The 13294-nt window shown below is 43.0% G+C and overlaps 1 long non-coding RNA gene across 1 annotated transcript in view; it reads right to left on the bottom strand.

The window, feature by feature from the left end:
- The window catches only part of LOC140843426 (uncharacterized), an 18589-nt gene extending 5379 nt beyond the window's left edge, over positions 1-13210 (bottom strand). The window contains exons 1-2 of the long non-coding RNA XR_012121183.1: positions 11922-13210; positions 5764-5823 (exon numbers count right to left, since the gene is read on the bottom strand). This is a non-coding gene — a long non-coding RNA (uncharacterized lncRNA). The remainder of the gene's footprint in view (positions 1-5763; positions 5824-11921) is intronic.
- Positions 13211-13294: the final 84 nt, after the last annotated feature.

The raw sequence follows: 13294 nt of genomic DNA on the forward strand, positions 1-13294 counted from the left end.
AAGGAGGTGATGAAGGTTAAATGAAGTCATAAGGGCGGGGCCTTAATCCAGTAAAACTCATACCCTTATAAGAATGGGAAGAGACTAGTTTGTTGCCATGCAAGCACAGGAGAAAGGCCACCTGTACCCCAAGGAGAGAGGCCTAACCAGACACCAGCCACACTGGCACCCTGGTCGTAGACTTCTAACCTCACGAAGCAAGAGAAAGCCATTTCTGCCAGGCCCCCAGCCTGCAGTACTCCAGCGTGGCAGTCCAAGCAGGCTGATACCAAGCCCGAGGTGGAGTCATTCTGCTTGGGCATCCTGCTGCTTCTGCTCATTTAAGAATTTTGCTCAGATAAAAAATACCGTAGAATTTTGGGAAAATTTCATTTAAGATTGTGGGAACATTGCCATGATTGATGGGAATGATGGAGTAGGGGACACAGAAATCCACAGGAGGCCACTCCAATGCCACTTTTAAAGGGAAAAGAAAGAATGTGGTATGATAGTGTGTTGTGTGTATAGAATTATCAAAATTATGTCACTATCACTTGAGCATGCATGATCTCTAAAACTCCATTAAACAGGGTTATTAAAGGGAAATGCAACTAGGACTTTGGACTTAGGCTGTTCCCAATGCTGCTAGTCCCCACACTCCCACCCCGTAAGGGGAAGAATGCAGACCACATGGTGTAACTTCAGGTAAGATGAGCTGCTGAGTAACCTACCAATCATTGTCTAACTAGATCCAGGAGACCCAGGACTTTCATATCAATCCTAATGTTTTTAACAATGACTCAAATGATGCAGAGGATCCACTTTTCAAATTTGTGAAATGACAGGAATCTGGGAGTGAAATATACCCACTCACCCACTGAAAGACCTTTGGATTGTTTCTAATACTGGGCTATTTTAAGCGAGGTGGCTATGAACATTTGTATACAGGTTTTTGTATGAACATAAGAGTATTAGGGTTGCTAGGTTTGTGATAAACATGTTTATTAAGTCAAACTGCTTTCTAGAGTAATACTACGTTACATTCCCATCTGAAATATGAGTTTCTCCATAATCTCACCAGCATTTTGAAGTCCTTTTAAAAAAATTTTAGCCATTCTAGTAAATGTGTAGTGATATCCAGTGAGATCAGTAGTAATATGGAAATGATTTTTGAAAAACATGAAATTATCAAGTTAAAAAATATGTGTAACTCAGCAAATATTTTCCAAATGACCAATGCATGATGTTACAAAATTATCCATGAATGTTCTGGTTTTAAAATATGTCCACAGATTCTTTGATACCTCTCCTTTCAAAAGGTGGAAGCTAATTCCCCTCCCCTTGAATGTGGACTCTGCATAGTGAATCAAACAAATAGAACATAGCAAAGTGGTGTGTGACTTCCGAGATCAGCTTGTAAAAGACATCATGGCTCTGCCTTGCTCTCTCTAGGATCCCTTGTTCTGGGGGAAGCTAGCTGCCATGTCTTGAGGACACTCAAGAAACCTGTGGAGAGACCCACATGGGGAACCGAGGCCTTCTTCCAATAGCCCCATGAGTAGAGTTAAAAGCAGATACCCTATGTCTTCATTCAAAACTTCCAGATGACAGCAGCCCTAGCCACATCATTCCTGCAACTCATGAGGGACCCGGAGTCAAACTACCCAGGGAAGCCATGTCCAGATTGTGATGCACAGAGACTGTTACATAATAAATGCAGTTTTAAGTCATTACATTTTGTACTGCAGCAATAGGTAACTAGTACAGTGGGTAAGAGAGCCATTCCAAGTTCAGGACCAGTAGATTTACTGTAAGAGTACAAAAACTTGCTGGATGCAGTTTCATAGGCCTCATTGCAACTAACCTTTAAGAAGCTACCACTTGTTGAGTACTAGCGTAGTATTAAAGAATACTACGATGTCTGAAAAGGCTGTTAATATGCTCCTCCCTTTTCCAACTGCCTATCTAAATGAGGCCAGAGTTTCTTTTTATACTTCAACTCAAACAAGGTACCCCAAAACATTGAATACAGAAGCAGACATAAGAAACCAGCTGTCTTCAATTAAGTCAGACATTAAAGTAATTTGCAAAAATATAAAAATGCCCTTTTCCTCACTGAAGTTTTGGAAGTACAGTTATTTTTCACTTACAAATGCTCTTTATATTAACATGTAATGGGTTTTGTTGTTATCAAATGATTTTTTTAAAATTTCAGTTTTAGTTTTTAGTATGGTAAATATCAACAGATATAACTCAGATAAACAAAATCTCATTGAGGCCCTCAATTTCTGAGAGTAAAAAAGGGTCCTGAGGCCCAAAAGTTTGAGAAGGGCTGGCCTAACAGATAGAGGCATGAGAATGTATTTAAAGGAAAGCAACTAGAATAGGGTTGACAGTTGTATGTGGATTAGCCAAAAACTGTGAAGATTAGCTTGGAAAAGACTTAGGACCTACTATCTATCTTCCAAGGGGGAAGGAGTATTGATTTGTTATAGGTGGTATAGAATGGGAGTTAACCCCAAGGGTTTGGTGATCAAACAGACCTGTGTTTGAGACCCAGATCTGGTATCAGTATAAATTGTATATTAAAAATTGTGACTAAATATACATACCATAAAACATAATTTTAACCATTGAAAAACATGGTTCAGTGGCATTAAGTACATTCACAGTATATGCAAACATCACCATCTATCTAGAAAATATTTCTATCTCCCCAAACTGAAGCTCTGTACCTGTATAAACACTCAACTCTCCATTCCCCCTGGCAGCCATCCTCTGTTTCTGAGTTTGACTAGTCTAGGTACCTCCTGTAAATATTTTGTGTCTGGCTTTTTCACTTACTGGAATATCAAGTTTCATTCAGTTTGTAGTATGTGTCAGTTTCATTCTTTTTAAGGGAGTGTATGCATATGCCACGTTTTGTTTATTTGTCAGCAGACATTTGGGTTGTTTCCACCTTTTGACGATTATGAACCATGCTGCTATGTGATTACTCTATGCATATGGGTGTACAAACACCTGTTTGAGTCTCTGCTTTCATTATTTCTGTGTCATACCCACAAGTGGAATTGTTGAATCACATAGTAATTCTGTGTTTAGTTTTTTTTGAGGAATCTCCGTACTGTTTTTCACAGCAGCTGCACCATCTTACATTCCCACCAGCAGTCCACAGGGCTCCAATTTCTCCACGTGCTCGCCAACACACGTTGTATTTTGGTTTTTTTTTAATAATTGCCTCCTAATGGGTGTGAATCCTTTATTTTTTGAAATTTAAGTTTTCTAACTTTATTTGAAAAAACTCAAACCTGGAGAAAAGTTGAATCCCCCCCCCCTTAGTTTGCCTGTTAACATTTTTACCACACTTGCCTCTCTCTTCATATTCTTTGCTGTTGTTTTCCTGAGTCATTTAATGGACATTGCAGACAGGATGCTTCTTTGTGTCTAACCACTTTATGTAGGGATGATTTAAGAAGGATGATCTACAGATTAACATAATTCCATATATCTATCTAATATGCAGTTCACATTCAAATTTCCTCAATTCCATATATTTATCTAATATGCAGTCCACATTCAAATTCCCCAAACAACTGTTTTATAGTTTTTTTAACTCAGATGCAATCAAGTTTCACTCGTCAAATATGACTCTTATACGTCCTTAGTTTTTCTTAATCTAGAAATCCCCTAGTTAGATTTGTAGGTCTTGTTTTCATATTTTAGAAAAATTGTAGTATATATAGTTTTATGAGTTTTATATGTCATAATGTAGGTGAGACTCACCACTATAAAAGTCGAGCTCTATGAAGGTGGGAGGGGGGGGTTTATGTTTTTCATCCAGCCACAATTGTGTCTTGTATATAAAATAGGTGCCCAATGAGTATTTGAATGACTGGATGGATACAGTGCCAACTCAATAGTGGGGCAAGGGATTTTATGCTGTATAACATTTTCCAATTCTATTATATCCAATGTCTTGACATCTCTACTTCAACATCTGGTGGACATCTCAAACTTCCTTTGGTACTACTCCACATCCAACAGAAATATGTTTAGAATCTGATCACGTCCCCCTGTATCCACTACTACATCTCTGGTTCCAGTTAGTTTTTTAACTGGTCTTGCTTCCGCTCCTCTGGCTCTCTGCCCCGTTCAAGTTGTCTCAACACAGCAGGCAGTGATCTTTTGTAGACAAGTTAAAGCAAGTCACGATCCTGTTCAAAATCCTAAACTCCAGTGATTTCCATCTTACTCAGAGTAAGACCCAAACAGGTTACAACAGCCTACAATCTGGCCCACATTACCTCTGTCACGTACTCCTTCCCTTGAGCATCCCATTCGAGCCACACCGCCTGCTCGCTGACCCTCAGCCATACGTCCCTCAGTGACTCGCTCGTGCTGACCCTCCTGCTTGGAATGCTCCTCCGTTAGGTACACACAAGTCTCCATCCTCCAGGTCTCTGCAAATGTCTTCTCAGTGAGTGTATTAATTATCTATAAATCATCAAAATGGTGTGGTTTAAAGCAACACGTTTATGATCTCACACAGTCTCTGAGAGCCAGGAATCCAGGAGTGGCTTTCGGGGTGGCTCTGGCTCCAGGTCTCATGAGGTTGCAATAAAGATGTCAGCTGGGCTCCAACCATCCAAAAGGCTGACCACAACCGAGGGTCCGCTTCCAAGGCGGCTCACTCATGTGGCTGTTGGTAAGGCGGCTCCTCCCCAAAGGGCTGCTCGCGTGTCCCGGGGCCTGGCAGCTGGCTTTCGCACAAGTGATTGATCCAAAAAAGAGTCAGGCAGGAGCCACAGTGTCTTGTATCACCTAGCCTCAGAAGTCATGCTCTGTCATTTGGGACACAGGTCAGCCCTGTTCATGCTGGGAGGAGACTGTACAAGGACACGAATTTTCAGGGGTGTAAATCATGGCAGCGTGGTGGAGGCTGGCTGCTGCGGTATTCACAGTTACACAACTACTATCTAATGGTCCCCTTCCCTCTCTCCTGATTTTTTTCCACAGGGCTTATTTCCATCTGACACCCCTTACTAATTTCTGTTTCTACTCATTAAACATTAAGTTTCTGAAGAGCAGGAAGTTTTACTCGCTTTATTCATCGCTGTATCACTACAATGGTTCATGGCACATTCGAGAGAAGTTTAAGCATATTTTGAATATATGAGTGGTTCATTATAACTGTGTGGCTCAGAGGTTAAAACTGGGAACACTGGGTTGGGAATTACATAAGATGTTCAATTTTTTAAAAATCTTTACTAGCCCTTCCAAGAAGGGAACAAATTTAACATGAGCTCCTATTCCCTGAGTTGTAAATATGCAGGCTGGAGGACCTCATGGTAGTTTTGTTACAGAGGGTCATTAGGTGGTTAGTTAGATTAATTTTATGGACCTTTCTAGATACTCTGTTACCCTACACTTAAATCTGTTTTTTGTTCATGTAGATGATGCAATTTATTTTTCAAGTTCAAACAATGCGAAAGATGGAAATAAGAAAGCAGAAATTACTCACAGTACTGGATAACCACCATCCACATTATTCCTGACACTTTTAATAGACATAAATATGTGCAAATACCATTATGTAAGGAAACACACATTCACACGGAAAATACTTAGGAAATGAAAAGCAGGTTGTACACCAGTGACATACAACCAAAACTGGCCAGTAAATATAAGTATACCTAGTTCTATGTATGGAAACGATTCATGTTCATTTTGAAAAGGAAAGGAATTTTAAAAGTTCAAAGAAGAAAGTGAAAGTCATAGGCACACCTGCCAAGTGAGAATCGCTATAAAAATGTTGGTACGTATCCTCCAGGCATCTGTCACCACCTGGAAAAGAAGAAAAATCAGAGAAAACACCAGAGAAACTGAAAATCCTGCGTGTGGTGTTCAGGTTTTAGAAACTGTCTGAAGCACCTTTGAAGCTACTGTGGGAGGAAAACAAGCATGTGACGTTGCTTATCTTAAAACACCAGGAGTTACGCTGAGCTTTCGGAGGCTCTTGGAAACCTGGGTGTGCAATAAACCGAGGAGGAGGAAGAGAAAACCAGGCGTGAACTCCCTGCAGCCTCCCCAGACCCGCGGCCGTCAGAAGGGGCCGGCGACGCCCAGCCCCTCACGTGGAGCTGGGTCGAGGCTGCACTTGGTTTTCCCCCTGCCACGTTTCAGTTTACCTGCTCCTGGGTGGGAGCGCCCTCCGGGCCCCCCTGAAAGCCTGGTGGTTTTCCTGTGCTTCAGCCGTGAGCTGTCCACAAACATCCCACCCAGCCCTTAGCGTCTTATCTTTCCCCTTCTGCCCAGCGCCTCAGCCTCTCAGCTGTTGGCTCTCAGAGCATCAAATTCACGGTGGATGGAATAAAGCGCCGGCAAGTGTCAGACTCGCTTCTCGGGGCTTCCCTGCTCTCCAGGATCATGGCCTCGCCCGTCCCAGGGGCCTTGGTGACTTTGTGGATCTTCACGAAAGGTACAAGAACTCTTGTTTTCACAAAAAATTGAAAACAAAGATCCTAATTATTGCTAATTGTTGTTCCATGTTTTCATGTTTCCGGGTTCCAGATGAACCGGCAATTGTGGAAGAGCAATGAGAAAAATCCTTTATTTTAATTAATCATTTATTGAGTTCGTATTCAGACAATACCACGCATGACTTGATAAATTCCAGGAGGCCATGTGGCTGGCTCTACCACCACCCCTACACAGCATGAATTTACCCACTCACGGTCCTCTGCCTCCTGCTAGCACACGTGATTCAGCTGTGCAGCATTCTAGAAGCACATGCACGCGGTGGAAACAGCTTGGCTGTTCAGCAGGTCTTTCATCCAGGACACGCAGAAAAAAGTTAAGAAAGGCCCCCTGCTGCCCAGGATCTGTAGGGTTTTCTTTAAGTTTGCTCTTACATAAATATCAACCACAATGGAGATAGCTGCCAGGCCCAGCTGCGACACAATGTCATAATAATAAAAACAATAAACACACAGGTGTTATTTCATTTAATACAATTTAAAACCAACTTAATTCTAGGGCACATCTTACTCCCAGTATTTTACTTTTATAATACTATTAGATATCCATAGCAGTTCTAATATAAAGGTATTTCAACTTAAATATTAGCTCTGAAGATGTCAGATTTGTTTTATGTAAAGCTTTTAAATCACAAAAAAATAGTCAGGAAATGGCAATAACTTAGCAGACTTTTCCCATTATCTTTAAAGTGCATCATATTACTCTAAAATATTTCACATAAGTCCACTTTCTTCTTATTTGCTCTCCTTAATGTTTCTGGTGTACCTATTATCATGTGTTCTTCCTGAAATAAACTGCCTTCTTCTTCACCTGTCCAAACTCTGACCATCTTCAGGCTCTGAATCCTCCAAATTAGCCCCTTCATTTGACCACATTGGTTTTCGAAGCAGGAGAAGATCAGCAAACCCCTGTAGCTGAATAATAATATTTTATTCCTTAGATTTTTGTGGATAATGTATGCTGTGTTAGAATGCACTTTTTGGAGTTAGGGTAATGAATACTTTATATGACCATATTCTCCAAAGAACTTAAGAAAATGTTGATGCAAAGTAGGAGCTTTAGAAATATGTGTTGATTGACTACAGAGAAAAAAAGAGGGTTCATATTGTTTGACTTTCACAACTAAATTAAACAGTGGTCCCCACATGTTTGTTTGTCAATAGGTGAATGTATGCCTGCAAATGATCACTTGAGGGGGTTTACTAAAAATACAGATTCCCAAGTGATGGGGGCAGGAAAAGGACCTATGAATCTGAATTGAGGAAACAGCACAACTAACCCTGAAAGGCAATGAAAAGGGAAAAAAAAGCCCGTTGCTAATTGCTAACCCAATATCCATTTCCACCTTCTTCCTTACTAAAAATCCCAGTTTTCTACAGGGCATAATGTACCCAGCTACAAACTGCGTTTTCCATACTCCTTAACAGCTAAAGTGGCTATTAAACATAATTTTGCCTACTAGGATGTAAGCAGATGTCACTGGGGGCCTCCGGGAAAGCTCTTGAATGGTGATCGAACCTAGCCAGGAAGACCTTTTCCTTCAGTCTTCCTCTTCTTCCTGCCTGAGGACTGCAAACTCCATATTCTACGTAAGAATCCATCTCGAAGCTATCAGGTGATGAGTGGGAGGATTAAAGCCACACACTGAGGATGGAGGGCTCAGTGGAGAGAGAGAGGGAATATAGATTCTGGAGCATCATGGAACCTCAGTGCCAGGCCTGATGGCATACTTGCAGACTTCCTGTTCCTTGAGAAAGATTAGAGCCCTAGTTGGTTAACTCCTGTAAGTTAGGCTTCCTGTTACTTGCAGCCAATACAATTCTAACTGACACAATAGCTTGACAATCAAAATATAGAATAAGAAACGAGAGGGCTTTATATCTGCAAAAACAATGTGGAGTGCATTATACAAACTGTATAACTGACAAAAACCCAGAATTGCTGAAAGATATGTTAAACAGATAGTCTCTTCTGTCAACAACAAAAAGGAAGGCAATCAAAAACTCCAGAAAAACAAACAAAAGACTATATAACAAAGCTTTTAGTTGAAGCAAAGAAAAATATGCCATGATTTTTCAGCAAATGGTGGAGAATTTTGACCTTGATATTTGGGACATTCCTTTTTAAGTGGTCAAGTTCAGTGGCCAAAGATTACATTTACTTTTCTATAGACCCAATCATTCCACATGATTCTATTGGTGGATCCATAATATTCATAATATCATTTAAAATAATCATAGTATTTTTTTGATATCGTTAATGTACAATTACTTGAACAACATAATCATAGTATTTTAAACACTACTATTTTTCAAAATTTAGAAATAATCAATAGAGAAGGCCCTGGATTTATATTTATAGAATGTAAATGCCCTAAACCTTGACAATAGGAGATTGGCACCCTCATCTCCCCACCTTATATGGTGTACAATCACTAGAAACTTCCTAATATTGATGAATCAAAAATGGAGGTCTAAGGATATCATACAAAGATATGTAAGAACTAGAAGAACTAAAAATAATATCAGTAACAAGGAGGTAAGAGGCAGTTCCTTTGCTAAATTCCTCATTTTATTTTTCATAGCAGAGAGCAACATATATAGAAGCTGCTAAAACAAGACAGGTATATGAGAGTTGTGGTGTTATCCTCAGGGCTAAAAAGAGAAATTGGCCACAGGGGCTTGCTCTGGGTGGTGGTCTTGAGGATTGTTGGCGAGGAGGGAGAAGAAAGATTTTTTTCATCCCATGTCTTTCTTTACTACTGGAATTATTTTAACCCTATGCATGCATTCCTTTCATAATTACAATAAAGCATGTTTTTTATTTTTTTAACTCAATTCTGACACCCCACTGGTTTGTGGAGCCATTGAATTAGACAATCTGCAGCAATGTCTTCAAGCTCAAACGCTACCATGAGCTTCCACTTCAGCAGAGTTACAGGCAGGGGTCGGCAAGATGCCTGCTGCTCCTTCCATGGGTTTCAGTGTAAACAGATCTGAGCCCAGATTACTTTCCATAACAACTAAACGCAGTTAAAAGAACAATGTTTGAGATTGTTTAATGAATCATTTAAAAAATGCAACTTCTTATTCCCAATAAAAGTGAATTTTTAAAATATTGAACATTTGGATTATTCTGATTTATATAATGAATATTTTTTCTCTGAAAAATCAAGAGCAGAAAAAAAGTCTGGCAGCAATGAAAAGACACTAAGATGGCGGTATAGCTTTGTATCCTTTCTTCACTTTAATGGTTAAAGAAATGGCAGAATTATTTTTTTTTACTGAAGCATGGATAGTTACGTAAATAACTGAAATAAGGAAATAACAACCTAAGTAAAGTAACAAAGGAAATCCACAGAAAGAACATTCTGACAACACAAACAATTATCAGGCCAGATGCGGATATAACACAATGAAGCTTCTCACCTAATTTTAATTCTGGTCTGTCATTTATGGTGATTTCCAAACTGGTATTAAGTACTTAACAAATTTGAGTCTTGTAACATTTGCAACCTCAAAATGACTGTAGATCCATCTTTAAGGACTATTTTCAGAATCTTGATATTTACCAATGAAAAGATAATTTTTTAGTCTGGGAATGTCCTCTATGGACATGGGGCAAAATAATCAAATTGTCTTTAATGCTGAACTATACATAAAAAAATAAGTTTGCAGTTAAGATACGGATCAAGGAGAAGGAAAGATGTGTTTGGCCCAAGGTTGTACTGGATCCTCTGGATTTTGTGTGGCCTGCAGTTCCCACATGCGCCGTTTCCTGGGCCACAATCACTGTTACAGTGCCTCTTGCTCATGGCCAGGCAGATCTCAATGTTGCTTGCAGACCCAAGGCAAGGTGCACAAAGGTTAAGCCTGGCTGTTGCTCAGGAGCCAAAACCTGCAGTAACTGACTGAACATAACTCTCTGGGAAGAGATTTAAGATGCCCAGTGTTGAAAGGAGGCAATAGTCTTTTCTGAGGGTCCTCCTCCCCCCACTGCTTTCCCTGCTCTTGGCCAACATTCCCATAGGGGTCATGTTCAAGATACGCTCTTCTGTGGAGAAGCTTGGGTTCCCTTGGGAGACTCCTACATCCCTAAACTTTTTAAATTCTCAACTGAAGCTGGGGTTTAGGCATGGGGATGGTGCCAAGGGAGACTCCAGCTTCTTAATTTGTGCATCTGAATGGCTGGAGGTGCCGTTTATAGGATAGGGGGCCCTTAGAGAGGGCCTGATGGGGAGATTAGGGGTGTTATTTGGATCTCTAGGTGCTTTGATACATCCAGGTAGGGATGAGAAGTAGGCAACTGGATATAAAGTCTGAGAGACAGCCAGTGATACAAATGACTCAGTCCTACCCTCATGGATGTCACTGTGCACAGGAACAGACTTTAACTAGTTACAAACATAAATCAGTTACAAACATAAACACCAAAGTTTCATGAGAACAAGGGAGTGATTAAGAGGTACTAAAGGCTTGTGGGAAATATATAAAATGCCTGGAAAATCTTCATGAACACATTGATAAGGGGATCCCTGGGGACCTTGATGAAAGCTGTTTTGCTTCCAGAGTGATGGGGCAGAAGCCAGACCAGTGTGTTAAAGATGAATGCATGGAGGCCGAGTATCACAACTCCTAGGAGAGGTTTGCTGTGAAGGAGAGGAAGGGAGTGAGAGCTGGAGATGGCCAGTGTTTCTGGGAAGAACTTTGTGTTTGTTGGTTTTTAGTTCAGTGATGCTCCAAAGGGGTGCTAGGGTCAGCCTTGGTCAGGATGGGCGTTTTTCTATCCTGGAGGAGGAGCAGAAGGGCAGAGGGGCAGCTGGAGGGCTGGACCCCTGGTGTGAAGCTGAGCTACCATCTGATGGCCTTGCTTTTCTCTGCAAACAGAGGCAGGGCCATCTGTTAAGGGCGATGAACCCGGCTAAGGTGACTGGCAATGTCTTTGCAGAGGAGCAGGGAGACAGGGCAGGACTGAGGGCCATTTGTATCTCTCCTGGGACCTCTGCGGTGTGGCTCCCCAAGCAGCAGCCACGGAGAAAGCAGGTGGCTGAGTTCATCCAAGGTTGAGACGCTGCCAGAAAAGTGTGACAAGGACAGAGGGGCATGGACATTATGATTAACAGCAAAAAAAAAAATGGACTTGCAGGTGAATGGTGGATAAGGTGGTAGGAAAGAAGGGAGAGGGTGGGAATGGCAGTGGGGGGCATGGGTCACCCACAGGGATGCAGACAGGTGATGGAAGGCAGGACCAGGGGGAAGACCCTGGTTAGCAGATGACAGAGTCAAGGACTGGTACGGCCAAATGGAGGATCCTTAAAGCAGCAGGTTTTGCTTTTCTTTTCCCCTTTTTTGTTTCTTTTTCTTTTTCTTGCTAGAGAAAGGAGAGGAATGCCCTCGTTTTCTTACCATGAAATCTCCCAGCTTCCTTCTTCCTCATGGCTACAGAACGGACCGACCCCTCGATGTGTACTCTGGCTTGGATAGCTCCTTCTCTGTAGAGTTCACCTTTATCTCTGCTAAACCAATCCCGCTCTGCGGAGACGCCTCACGCTGCTGTTCTTCAGAAACGTGGTCCTCCAGCTCCGCCTCAGAGGCCCGGCTTCTGAGGCTCCTGGGCTCCGCAACAGACGTTCCTGGCGCTTGTGCACAATGTTCTTAATGGGGCAGCCGGCTTCTGCTTTCATTTAAACCCTAACTTATTTCTACACCCAACTCCCAGCCACCACCATCTCCATCCCTCTGCACCCTCAGAGACAAGCGTCTCCAGATATTCACCACGGAGTTGCTGGCTATTACCCCTCCCTCACTTCTCATTCTCACTTCCTCTGCAGCGGAGGTCTTCCCGAGGACCAGAGTCTTCCCCCGATGAAAATGGAAGACCCTCCTCAGTGCTCTCCTTAGCTGACTTCTCAGCAGCCTTTGTCCAAGTGGGTGGCACCTGCTGCCTGAAGCTGTCGTCCGCTCAGCAAGAGACAGCCCTGTTCTCCGGCGGCCGGTCCGCTGCTCGGGCAGGCTCTGCAGATTCTCCTTCCCACGCCTCTTCCTGGCCGCTGAGGCTGGTTTTGCGTTGCTATTTTCACCTTAGGCCCCTGGCTTGGGCAATCTCTTCCAGTTCTATGGCTTCAAATACCATCTGCGTTCCAACAGCTCCCAGTGTCTGTCTCCGGTCCGGTCACTCTTTGGGTAGCTTCAGACCTGGATGTGCATCTATCTAGAATATCTCCTTGGGTTCACTGGTTCACAACCCAACTCTTCATCTCCCCACTTCCCTGCCAAACTTCTCACGCCTATATATCCTAGTGAATGGGGCCAAACCCATCCAGTCGCTGAGAATGGGCACCTAGGGGTCTCCCGTGGTCCCTCCTTCCCGTCTCTCTCGTCTATTCCTTGAACTGGGAGTCCCGTCCCCACCAATTTCGAGGCCATTCAAAAAGGCTCTCTGACCCGCAATCTAAACTAGGTTCCCCTGTTACATCCCACAGCTTATAGGGTGCTGCGCACAGCGTCCATCTCCTCCCTGAATTTCCAGGGGCAGGCTGAGCCTTCCCCGGCGCGGGGCAGCGAGTCCCACCCCTGGACGCCCTGGGCGTCAGGCCCCGCGCAGCGCCCAGGCCTCCAGCAGCACCGTGTGGGCTTCCGGGTCACGCCACCGTCCCGCGCCCGGAGAGCCGCGCTGGACCCGGCCTTCGGGGAAAGGCGGGAGCCTCTGGCGCCGAGCGGCCGCGGTCACGGCCGGTGGGCCCCACCGCGGCCTGCCGTCGCCCGTTTAAGCGCGGAGG

The sequence above is a fragment of the Manis javanica genome, chromosome 9, assembly GCF_040802235.1.
Source record: "Manis javanica isolate MJ-LG chromosome 9, MJ_LKY, whole genome shotgun sequence".
Taxonomy (NCBI): domain Eukaryota; kingdom Metazoa; phylum Chordata; class Mammalia; order Pholidota; family Manidae; genus Manis; species Manis javanica.